Source organism: Mustela erminea, chromosome 9 (genome assembly GCF_009829155.1).
Source record: "Mustela erminea isolate mMusErm1 chromosome 9, mMusErm1.Pri, whole genome shotgun sequence".
NCBI lineage: Eukaryota > Metazoa > Chordata > Mammalia > Carnivora > Mustelidae > Mustela > Mustela erminea.
In genome coordinates this window covers 107,756,514-107,769,553 of record NC_045622.1, presented here as the reverse complement: position 1 = coordinate 107,769,553, position 13,040 = coordinate 107,756,514, and positions in this window count along the sequence as shown.

The window sequence follows — 13,040 nt, the reverse complement described above, 5'->3', positions numbered from 1 at the left end:
ACTCTATACTTTCCTTTTCTAACACTGTCCTTAGCTAGTTTGGGAGTCATATGAGGAACTGCGCAACTTTCTCTCATTCCTTGTCTTTTGGAACAACTGATACATGATAAGGACCATTTGTTCCTGAAAAGTCTGCGGAAGGTCCCTGTGAAAGCGTCTTAGGACTCTTTTGTATTGGTGTCTTAGGTGATACTTTTCCTTACTGGTTACTGATCTATTGAAATTTTTGATAATTTTTGTGCCAACTTGGACATTTTGTGTTTCTCTGGAAAGGAATTCACTTTGATTGTCTTCATATTTAGTAATATCCGATTATTTGTAACGTTCTTTGATATTTTATTTTTTTAAGTTTGTATTCATTCATTCATTTAGGTAATCTCTAGACCCAATGTGGGGCTCAAACTCACAACCTTAAGGTCAAGAGTCACATGCTCTTCCAACTGAGCCAGCTAGGCTCCCCCTGATATTTGTATTTTAAAGTTTTGTGGGGCTCAGGGGTCAGATCACACGGACCCTGGTGGCCATGGGAAGGACTCTAGATTTGTCTTAAACATGATGGGAAGTGTGACAGGATATTGGAAAAACCCATTTTGCCATTTGGGGTGGGGGGTGGGGGCGGTGAGCAGAAGGAGGAGGAGAGGAAGAATCTTAAGTAGGCTCCATGCCCTGTGTGGAGCCCAACTCGGGGCTTAATCTCAGAACCCTGAGCTCATGACCTGAGCCGAAATCAAGAGTCTGATGCTTAACTGACTGAGCCACCCAGGTGCCCCTTCATTTTGTCACTCCTGAAAGACCAGGGCCACCTCAGGAGTACAAAGGGAGAGAGTGGATCCCGAAAGGGAACCCTTGCGCGGAGATAGACTTGGGAAGGGAGGCCCAAAACTGCCCTCAAGGATGGGGACGATGGCCTGTCTTCTAATCTCCGAGTCCGGGGAGAAGGGGTTTAAGGAAGCTGCCTGGAGAGCTCATCAGGGACTCCCTGAAGCCATGGCAGTCCGGGGGTCAGGGTCATGTGAGACTTCAGAGAGGCTGTGGAACTACAGAGGGACCTGGCCTGCGGCCAGGGAGCAGGAGTCCTGTCCAGAGCGCTTCTGTCATCTGACAGGGGCACCCGATGGAGCTGGGTATGTGCCAGGCAGAAGAAAACCGGAACCAGCCTAAAGAGAGTCCCTGTCCACTTTCCAGGGGTTACAATCGTGGAGGTGGCCTGGAAAGGAGCTGTGAAGGACCCTGCAGGGCGAGAGCCCATTTCCAACAGCTGCCATGCATAGGGCAACCAGCTGTCTTATCCAGAACCAACCAGGGAAGAGCTCTCTGCAATCCTCGGCCCTCCCTCCTCTCTGTGCTCCAACAGCAGCTGGTTCTCAAGCTGGGGGAGGGGGAGGGAAGGGAGAGGGGCTGACCTGACTCCTCCCCAGCCTCATCGGCTCGGCAGGGGGCCATAATGGCTGGGGAGGGGGAAACCCCATCACCAAGGTTGGAGACTTGGCTACCGCACAAAGCTGGGCCGTCTAACAGAACTTTCTGAATGATTTCAGGTGGTCATAAGACTGTAAGCAAACAAGGCACAGAAAGTCATGACTTCATTTGTGGGCAGAGAGAGAAGTGCTCTTATGAGCTTTAGAGGGACAGTGGGAAACAGAAATAATCTTTAATTATATCCCATGAATCTTGTTTGGTGAAAGTAGCCCTCAAGTAGAGGGTTTTGAGAGGGGAACTGATGTGAGCTGATTCACGTTTTTATTTTTATTTATTTTTTAAAATATTTTATTTATTTGTTTATTTGACAGACAGAGATCACAAGTAGGCAGAGAGGCCGGCAGGAGAGGAGGGAAGCAGGTTCACTGCTGAGCAGGGAGCCTGATGCCGGGCTTGATCCCAGGACTCCGGGATCATGACCTGAGCCAAGGGCAGAGGCTTTAACCCACTGAGCCACCCAGGGGCCCCGTGATTCACATTTTTAAAAGGTCCCTCCGACTGCTAGAGAGGTTGGACACGAGGGCCAGTGTGGAACGAGGGACTGTCATCCAGGGCAGGTACTGGAAGGCTGGTGCCCGGAGAGGCAGGTGAGGAGAGGAGAGGTCTGGAGACTACACTGGGGTCTGCCAGCATTCAGAGGTCGAGAGAAGTCAGGGAGACGTGGCCATGGAGCCCAGACAAGAGCCCAGTGGGGAAGAAGTAGAGGGAGTGAGGGCTCTTAGCCAAGTGAAGAAAGTGTTTCAAAGAGCAGGGAGTGACTAACTGTGACTAGAGCCACTGAAAGTTCAAGGCAAGGCTAACAGAATTAACGACTAAACTTGGCAACCTTACTTGTTCCCTAGGACCCTACTCTGAGAACCAGACACAGGAGGCTCATTACAGACTTTGCCTGCTGGAATGTGGTTGGGGTCGGCCTCGGCCACACCACCCAGTACCCCCAGTACCTCCTGACAGAGCCCCATCTGAAACTTTTCCTTTAGTCTAGGGCAAACATTCTTTTCCCTGAAGAACTTAAAGGCGCTCCCCTCTCTTCTCCTTGGGGTTGAGGGGGCTGGGGAAGCTAAATGACTATACCTCCCATCTTGCTCTGGCTGCCAGGAAGCTCAGAGATGAACATGATATGTAGTCAATAGGGCCAAGAACATTTTATGAGCTTCATCTTTATTTGTTTATATTCTTTTTTAAAAAAAGATTTTATTTATTTGAAAGAGAGAGGGAGAGAGAGACAGCAAGAGAGGGAACACAACTGGGGGAATGGGAGAGGGAGAAGCAGGGTTCCCGCCGAGCAGGGAGCCTGACATGGGGCTCGATCCCAGGACCCTAGGATGATGACCTGAGCCAAAGGCAGACACTTAATGACTGAGCTACCCAGGTGCCTGTATTTATTTATATTCTTCATCTTGATCTTCATGTTCTCTTTTAAATTCTGTTTTCACATTTTTGACTTCCCATGTCTACTTTTCTCTTATCTTCCTGCTTCTTTTTGGAAACTACCTCACATGCTTTGAGTATGAGGCAAGTGTTTGAATTAATTCCACTCACTCAGCAAGTGTCTAGAGCTGATTTTACTTGTCAGGTCCCTTTGATTTGCGACGGACAGAACTATATTAAGACAAAAAAATAAATAAAATAAATGACTGGCTTATTTTACTAACTCATAAAAAGGGCAAGAGTAAGCCTGAGCTTATTCAGTTTTGTCTGGATGGTGGGACTCAGGTCCCTTTGCCTGTGTGTGTGTGTGTGTGTGTGTGTGTGTGTGTGTGTGACTCTCCCCGTTTCTTTTCCATTTCCCTCTCTCTGTCACCTTTATTCTCTCTGATGGGAATGTAGGATTCAGGGAGTGCCAGATTGCTGTCTTTGGACCTTTGCCCAGTGTGAAACGAAGACTCTTCCTGGGTAGAAAAATCCCAGGAATGGGGCGCCTGGGTGGCTCAGTCATTAAGCAACTGCCTTCCACTCAGGTTGTGATTCCAGGGTCCTGGGATCAAGCCCCACATCAGGCTCCCTGTTCAGCAGGAAGCCTGCTTTCCCCTCTCCCTCTAATGCTCCCCCCACTTGTATGTCCTCTCTTGCTGTCTCCCTCTCTCTCTCTTTCTGTTAAATGAATAAATAAAATCTTTAAAAAGAGAGAGAGAAAGAGAAAGGAAAATCCCAGAGAAAGGCTCTGATATGTCCTGCATCGAGTCTCATGGCCATCTTTGCACTAATCACAGGAACCCAGTGGGAAGGGGAGACTGACCAGCATTTCTGGCACTACCCCCGGGTTGGAGTGTGGGGAGGAATTCTCTGAGGTGGGGATGTGATCTGAGGTGGCCTGAAGGAAGACAAACAAGACAGATCAAACACCCACCACATGTGTATCATATGCCAGGCAACTATGAGGGATGCAGACATGAATAAAACAAGCCCTCTGCCCTTTGAGATGGTCACAGCCCAACAGGGGAGGTAAAACTCGCACTGACAATTATGATAAGATCAGAAATGGGAAGAACCTTGGAAGAGCAACAGACAAAGGACTTGGGGTATTCCAAGGAGGGCGAGGGACTGCTGATTCTGGCCATGAAGAAGTAAGTTGGAGCAAAATGATCCTTTTGCCACAGACAACTAAGAAACTGGACAAACAAAAGAAACAACTACTTTCAGATATTAAAACCCGGTAACACACAGGACTGTAATCCATGAGACAAAAGAGAAGCAGAGCAGGTGAGCCTTACCATTACCTGGGTCATCGACATGTGCTGTCTGCCTAGAGGGGAACCCCCACTGCGTGCAAGGAGGGGACCCCAAACAGGGTCCATCAGTCTCACTGATTAAGGAGTCAGAGGCCAGACTTTGGACAGGCAAAAGGTAGCTAGAATTTCTGAGGTAGAACATTTAAGAGGAGGTACCTATGTAGAAAAAGAGCCCCAGACCCTGTCAAGGGATCCCCTGAAGCTTTAGGAAGGATACTAGTCTGCACATGGCACAAGGGGAAACCCCGCAAAACTGGACCAGAGCACATTACAAGAGAAAAACAATTACTGCAGAGCTGAAGACAAATAATTCCCAGAGCTCACACAGAACTAGAAAGCTTGGTAAGAAGATTCTTGCCAGTCACAGTAAAGAAATCTCACTGAATACATAGAAAATTAAGTAAAGAACCAGATGGGCCATGCCTTAGAGGTAGACTTAAATCAACCCTTAATGAAAGCTACCCTAGACCCACTATAAAAGAGCTTGAAATCAATCTTGACAATCAAACCTAACCTTCAAGTAACTCATTTACCAGAAAAAGTCCAATACTCTTCAAAGAGATTCAATAAAATCCAGATTAATAATGTAAAGTTCACAATGTTTGGCATCCAATAAAAAATTAATAAACATACAAAGAAGGGGGGGGGGATGTGATTAAAAACCAGGAGAAAATCTGGCCACAAAAACAAACCCAGAAGATGGCAATACCATGTAAATTGATTCAACTCAGTCCCCATCAGGATCTCAGCTACATTTGGCAGATATTGAGAAGCTGATCCTAAAGTTTTGTGGAAAGTAAAGGGGCCCAGAAGAGCCAAACAATCTTGGAAAAGAAGAACAAAGGTGTAAGACTCACCTTCTCCAATTTTAATACTACTATAATCAAGACAGCCTGGTACTAGCATTAGGACAGACACAGAGATCAATGGAATAGAGTTGAAAATTCAGAAATAAGAGCTCTTACACTTATGGTCAGTTGATTTTCAACAAGGGTGCCAAGACCATTCAATGGGAAGAGAAGAGTTTTTTCAAGAGATGATACTGGGATTACCAGATTTTTACATGCAAAAGAGTGAAGTTGGACCCCTACCTCACACCATATATGAAAATTAACTCAAAATGAATCCCAAACTTAAATGTAAAAGCTAAAACTATAAAATTCTTGGGGGAAAAAAACCCCACATGAATGACTTTGGATTAGGCAATTGTTTATAACTTAAGATCATTAAAAGCACAAGTAACAAAAAGAAAATAAATAAATCAGATTTCATCAAAATTAAAAACTTCTGTGCTTCAAAGGACACCATCAAGGAAGTGAAAAGGCAACCCACAAGATGGGAGAAAATATTTGCAAATCATGTATTTGATAGAGGACTCGTGCTCAAAATATATAAAGAACTCTTAAAATTCAGCAATAAATAGGCAAACAACCCGATATAAAAATGGGCAAAACAAGCACACAAACAAAGGAAAAACAGAAACAGACTCGTGAAAACAGAGAACAAACCGGTGGTTGCCAGAGGGAAAGGAGTAGAGGAATGAACGAAATGGGCAAAGGGGATTCAGAGGTACCAACTTCCTGTTATAAAATAAATAAGTCACAGGGATGAAAATTATAGCACAAGGAGTATCATCAATAATACTGTAATAACGCCGTATGGTGACAGTTGGTAACTACGCCGACCATGGTGAGCACTCGTCAATTCACTGTGTTGTAAACTAATGTAAACCTGAAACTCATATAACACTGTATGTCTATTATACTTCAAGGGGAAAAAAACACATTAAAAAATGGGTAAAGGTTTTGAATTGCTATTTCTCCAAAGAATATATACAAATAGCCAATGAGCCCATGCAAAGATGTCCAGCATCATTGGCTACAAGAGAAAAGAAAAAACAAATGCAGAAAGTAACAGGTGGGGATTTGGAGAAACCGACACCTTGTGCTTGGTTGGTGGGAAGGTGAGAGGGTGCGGCTGCCCTGGGAGAGATTGCGGTGCTGCCTTGGAAACTCACAGAGCTGCCACGTGACTCAGAAATACCCCGCCTGCTCTTATAACCCAAAGCATTGAAAGAAGGGACTGGAATAGATATTTGTACGCCCGTGTTCGTGACACCATTTTTCACAGTAACCAAAAGCTAGAAACAACCCAAATGTCCCCCCATGAATGAATGCATAAATAAAATGTGGTGTATAGATTAATGGGATATTATTCAACCTTTAAAAAAAGAAATTCTGACCCATGCCGCAGTATGGATGAACCTTGAAGATCTTGTGCTAAGTGAAATAAACCAGACACATAAAGGTAAATGTCGTGTGATCCCACGTGTGAGCTAAGATACCTAGGAGAGTCAAAGCCAGAGACAGTGAAGAGAATACTGGTCCCCAGGGCCTGGGGATAAGGCAGAAATGGGGAGCTGGTGCTGAATGGGGCCAGAGTTCCAATTTGGAAAGATGACGTGATTCTGGAGCTCGAGGGTGGTGATGGTCACACAGCACCATGGAAGAGGAAGTATTTAATGTCACTGCGCTGTACCCTTAAAAGTGTGGTGAATTGTACATGTATTTTGGTACAATAAAAAAAAAAGCACGTAAATTGTGTACACATGCCAACTAAAGAGATGATCAGATTGCATTAAAAATGCAAAATTCAAAAAAAAAATGCAAGATTCAATCATATTCTGCCCGCCAGAAACCCACTCTAAATGTCAAGACACAGATGGGTTCAAGTGGAAAAGGATGGGAGAAGGTATATCATGCAAACATTAACCCAGGACCGAAAGGAAGGCCCCCAGGAAGGCCTCCCGGAGGAGGTGACATTTGAACTGAGCTTTAAAGGCTATGTAGTTTAGGGACTGCGAAGGCTGAGGTGTGCGTGTGTGTGTCGCGCGTGTGTGTGGTGAGATGAGTGGCATACAAGGAGTTAATTATACTGGCGGAAGGAGGTGAGCTGGGTTTGACAGTTTAGTGTGGTTAGATAATTATTTTGGGAGGAGAGGAAGAATTTTCCAGTCATGAGTGCAGTAGTATTCAAACCCAGGGAGACAGGCAGCCAGAAGATTAAAACCGAGCTTACAAAGGTGAACCTGGACTCACAGTGGAGAGAAACACAGCACTGGGGGGCTCTTAACCCTGGAGGCCCATTAGAACCATCTGGGAAGCTTTTATTTATTTATTTTTTTTAAGATTGTATTTATTTACTTATCAGAGCACAAGCAGGGGAAGCAGCAAGTAGAGAGAGAAGCAGACTCTCTGCTCAGCAGGGAGCCTGATGTGGGGCTCGATCCCAGGACCCTGGGATCATGACCTGAGCTGAAGGCAGACACTCAGCTGACTGAGCCACCCAGGCATCAAATGTACCAATGCCTGGGGCCTCCGAGCCAGTTAGATCAGAATCTCTGCAGATGGGCCCTGGGCATGGGTCGCCTTCAGAGCTCTCCAGCAATTCCAAGAGCAATAAGGGGTGAGACCCCCCACACCATCAAAGGTTAAGTACACTGGGTTTGCTCCCCGCCTAATGCTAGTGCCTAGAACTGAGCCTGGCACGGAACAGACAGTCAACGGATCTCTATACATGTCAGTTAATCCTAACGACAACCCCACGACGTAGGGAAAATGATGATGCCACGTTCATAATAAGGAAACTGAGGCACAGAGATGTCAGGTTATGGGCTACAAGGTAATGTGACTACAAGGCTGATGAACTTTGTGCTATGAAATACAGGTAGCATCACAGAGCCCAAACTCTTACGGGGTGTTCTACTTCCTTAGGGGTATCCCGAGAGACGTCCTATGGAGGCCCCTACCACCAACATCAGCTTCTCCCCGACCTGCCCCCCAAGTGACCGGCTTCCCTGCAAGGTCAGATGTGGCTTGGGGTGGGGAGGGGACAGGCAGGGGCAGAGAACCCAGGAGACAGAAACAGAACTTGAAGCCCTTAGGGGAAGGGGAAAGTGAACTCTGCCTGGATACCAGGGCCACAGCAGAGACTTGGTGGCTGGAAACCCACAGTGCGCTCTTCACAGAAACAAGGAAGGGGGAGGGACCCAGTGGCCAGGGCCACACCTCTGAGCGCCTGGAACCGTGAGCCGACTCACACCCCATCTGTCTCCCGTCCCTTCTCCCTGCTTTCTTCCCCTTCCGGCACCTACCACCCAGCCTGTTTTTGGTGGGCAATTACACCATCCCCACCTGGAGCAGAAGCCCCCCTGGGAGCAGGTTGCCAATTTTTGGCGGGGGTATAGAGGTGGTGGTCGATTTAATAACATTAAAAAAAAAAAAACAAAAACAGAAAAAACAGTCACCTGGAAGCCCCTCTTCCTACTCATTCCGACCCCAGCACCTTGCCCGATCATCTAGCTGTTGACACTGACACAGTCTTACACGTTTCCAATGAGTGTTATTATTTACATCATGATTCAGGGTCCCGGCGTGGGGGTCACCATGTACCCAGGCCCCCCATGGCCACCCTGGGAGAAGGGTAGAGGACAGAGGAGGGGTGGGCGGAGCCCCGCTGAGATGTCCCCAGGACACGTGCCTTCTGCTGGCGGTTGTCCCAAGTTAACATCCAGGATTCGGGGAGGGGACTTGCTCGAACACGGAGACATCACCCCCTTTCTCAGTCACTGCGGTGGACATCCAGGTAGTCCCGCCAGCAGTTCCTGGTCTGGTTCTACTTGGGGAAGCGGCTTCCCCAAAAGGGCAAGTTGAGTAGTTCTTGATTTTGGTCTTGATTGTCTTCTGATGCTGAGTCCCAAAGACACCCCTGAAGCAGCTCGCAGCTCAATGTGACCCTCAGCAAAGACTCCAGAGTCAGACCCGAAACCACAGGTGGTCAAAGCTTTTGTGTGTTTGGGGCCCCTGGGTGGCTTAGTCAGTTGAGCCTCTGCCTTCGGCTCAGGTCATGATCCCGAGGGTCCTGGCTCCTTGTTCAGCGGTTTCTCCCTTCCCCTCTCCACTCCCCCCCCCGCCCCGCCCGCTTGTGCGATCTCTCTCTCTAATAAGTAAATAAAACAAAATTTTAAAAATAATAAAATGGTTAAAAAAAAAATCTTTTGTGTGTTCCTCTCCAGAGCCCAGAACAGGGCTTGGCACAGAACAGGATCTCAGAAATACTTGTTGAGTGAGTGAATGATAAAAACATACATGATCCCATAAACACGCAGGGCCACTGTTTTCCTGTCCTTATGAGATCCTGTCTAGGGAGATAAGTGGGGTTTAGCCCATTTTGGAAAATTACAACTGGCAACATCTTCTGTTTTTATTTAAACTTGGGAACATTGACTGGAGCAGAACATGCTCCTCGGTTTCGGGCACTCGGCGCATCACCAGCATCCCAAAAAAGCCTCTCTTTGAAATAAACTTTCCTTTCACTCCATCCCCAATCCTACCCCAGCATCCCATAGCCACTCCTCCACCTTGTGTTTGACACTCGCTCTTCCAATGCGGCGACCTCCAAATGCATCAGAGACGGGAGGCACCATTTACTTCGTGCTCACTGTGTGTTGGGCACTTTGCTAAGCACTTAATGTATCAAATCTCACATCATCATCAAGTGTCCCTGAAGGAGTTGCTGCTGTGATCTCCACTTTACAGATGGGGAAACTGCAGCAGAGAGACCTTCGGTAAGGTCACAGCGTAATTGACAGAAATATACAAGACTGTCCTGCTCCTGTGGTTTCAGTTTCCATAAACAAGGCTCTGCTGAGGATCCTGTCCTGTGTTTTTCTGTTTTTCACGCAACATTCTGTGTGTAAGCCTTGTCCACACTGCTATCTGACACTTAGCCTCTGGCTCTTCGCCACCTCAAATCGTCCCGAGGACACATCAGTTTGCGAGAGCTTTTACCCAGAAGTGGACCTGCTGGACAGGGGGTGGGGGGGCACACAGGTGTCAGAATGCCCTTTCGAACATCCTGATTCCCACCGAAAGCACCAGACTTCCATTTACCAGCTCCTCACCAGCATCCCTGTTCGTGAGGCTTCCTATTCTCGCTGGTCTGGCAGGTGCCATGTGGGATCTCCTGTTGTCCTTTGCAGCTTTCCAATTACCAGGGCAGGGGCAAAGATCCTAGTCCTTATTCCTTTTTTTTTTTTTTTTTAAATGACATTTGAACATACACATGCACACAAAATAGCAAGGAACGATTTCAGAATAGAGTTCACTCTGATTAAAGAAGTGAGGTCCACCCAACTCCCGCCCCACTCTCTAGCTACGAGGAGTCCCCCGAGGGAGTCGAGTCCCCTGCCGCTCTCCCAAAGGCTCTTCCCAGGGAGAGGAGGGACCAGCCCCTGGTAGAGCATCTGGGTCACAGGTGTCATCCCCCTGCCACTGTGCCCACAACCCGGGGGGCCTGGGACAGTAGGAGCTTGGTTCCCTTCCTGTCCTGGAGCCAAACCTATTGTACCTGAGAGAGGATGGCCCTCGGGTAAGAGGAGGAGGCAGGCCATTAACTCCCACTTCCCCACTCACCAGGCCCCTGAGCCCTGCACAGAACGCGCATGTGGATAAGTGCTCCTACTGTGCCCACACCACTACCTTCTTCCCCTTCAGGAAGCTTCTGAGGCCTCCTGACAGGCTGCGGCAAAAACACCCCTCAGCCAAGGCAGCCCAAATACAGGGCTGGTGGCTCCTAAGTCAGGCTCCCAGGCAGTGGGTAAGGTCGTGGGAGCGGGTTGGGGGGGGGCCCTAGGGAAACCTGACCCAATCAAATCACAATCCCCCAGGGCTTTGCCCTGGCTGTGCCTCTGCCTGGAGCCCTCTCCTTGGTTTTCTACTCTAATCTCACCTTGTCAGAGCTTCCCCTGAAGCCTATATGGGATGGCTGGAGCCACCTTCCTGCCCCCGGACTCCCGCCTCCTCCCTTACTGTGCTTTCTTCTCTCTAGGGCACGCCCCGCCATCTGACATACTCTATGTCTTCCTCATTGTCTCTCTCCCCCAATCAGAAAGAAACCCAGAGAACATCCATAATCATCACTACCTAGCAGGCCACGGGCTCCCAAGAGATAGATGAAATTGATACGAGGTCATCCTACAAACAAACATCTGAAATGTGTGGCTTTAATGTACTTTTACATACAAGCACCACCCAGTTCAAGCAGTGAAACATTTCCAGAGGGCTGATTTGCGCCCCCCCCCCCAGCCCCTCTCCTACCCCCACGTGGTAGCATCATGCTGAATCCCACTGTCTGCCCCGGAACGTCATTTAAATGAACAATCATCATGTGGAGTCCTGTGTTTGGCTTCTTTGGCTCAACAGAACGTCCACGCGATCTGCCCGTGCTATTGCGTGCGATGGTGGTTAGGGCTTTTCTGTGGCTCTTCTATTGCCCAGTATTCCATCATTTAGTCACATTCTCGCTGCTGGGCATGTGGGTTGTCTTGGCCGGGAGCTACAAACATTCCTGTATGTCTGTCGGTGGACACATGCCTAGGAACGGAACCGTGCTTGCAGGGAAGCGTAGGTCAGTGGACTCGAGGAGGAGCTGCCCAACTGTTTTCTAAGGTGGTCGCACCATCTGAGATTCCCACCAGCAGTGTGAGCTCTGGGGCCACTAACTTCCATGCCAGCCCCTGGCGACAGCACGCTGTTTCCTTCTCCTGGTGGATGACCATGGCCTCTCTTGTCCCTGCTGCCTGAGGACGTGGGGTGATCAAGGAATGTTTGGGGGCCTCTCTGCTTGGCAAGGGGGGGGTGGGTCCATACTTTGCACCTGAGTGGGGACAGCCCCCAGTGGCCACACTGTCTCAGGAGCAGCTGCCCGTTTCACACACTGGTCACACTTATACCCCAGAGTGGGGCCAAGGCTGGGCTGAGGCATTCAGATAGAACTTGGCCCAATGCCCAAGGCACCCCCAGTGGAAACAGAGAATGAAGGGAGATCATCCGGGCCCAGACAGAGCTCTGCAGGTGGAATGTGCTGGAATGTCGGCAAGCTGCTGGCCCCTGGTGCCCAGGGGTGCCCGCCGGGCACAGCCATCTTCCCAGGATGCACCACAGGGCCAGGCCCAGTCAAGGATACTGTCTCCCCGGGGCCCCTGCCCTCACTCATGAGGCTGCACTCCTAACACATTGTGAACGCTGGGTTAGGCCCTTCCCAAAGACCTGTGAGCAGAACCAGCAGGTCGGACACACTGGGTGGCTAGACCACTTTTCCTAGCCTCCCTCAGGTGGGACCTTGTGACAGTTCCCGTAGGAAGAAGCAACGGGGCCACTTCCAACCCTGGCCCAAAACACCTCTGTGGGCTACGAGCTTGTCCCTTGAAACTCATGGGTTGAGAATGGTGGGGCCCCAAAGTGGAAGGGGTCTGGGCCCTGACGTCCCTCTTGGAGAAACACTGCTGTTGATCAGATCGATCTCCTTAAGAGTCTCATGTGAGCCAGCAATGAAGTTCACTGCCTTTGAGCGTATGTATTTTAAGTCAGCCGCTTGCCCTAGTAACTAGTATATGTAGTATAGCATGATAACTAACATAGGTAACCCGTAGCCCCACTTTACAGAGAAAACTGACATACAGAGAAGCCATAGAACTCGCTTGAGACTAGCACATGGAGAAGTCAGGATTCGAACCCAGGGCCTGGCTCCAGAGGTTACGCCCCTCAGCCCACCGCCCCGCCTGAAGCAGCAGGGCCCACAACACAGAGGCTCCTGGGCATCTCCCCCTCACCTGGGCCTCCTCAAGTCTTTTGCCTGGAAGGCTGCTCCCAGCGTCCTGGGCTTCTTGCCTTCTCTAGTCGTTCCCAGCCTCTCCGTTCTGGAACCTTCTCAGTTCAGAACCTCATCTCCAGCCGTGGCCCAGCCACCGATTCCGAGGGCGGCTTCCTC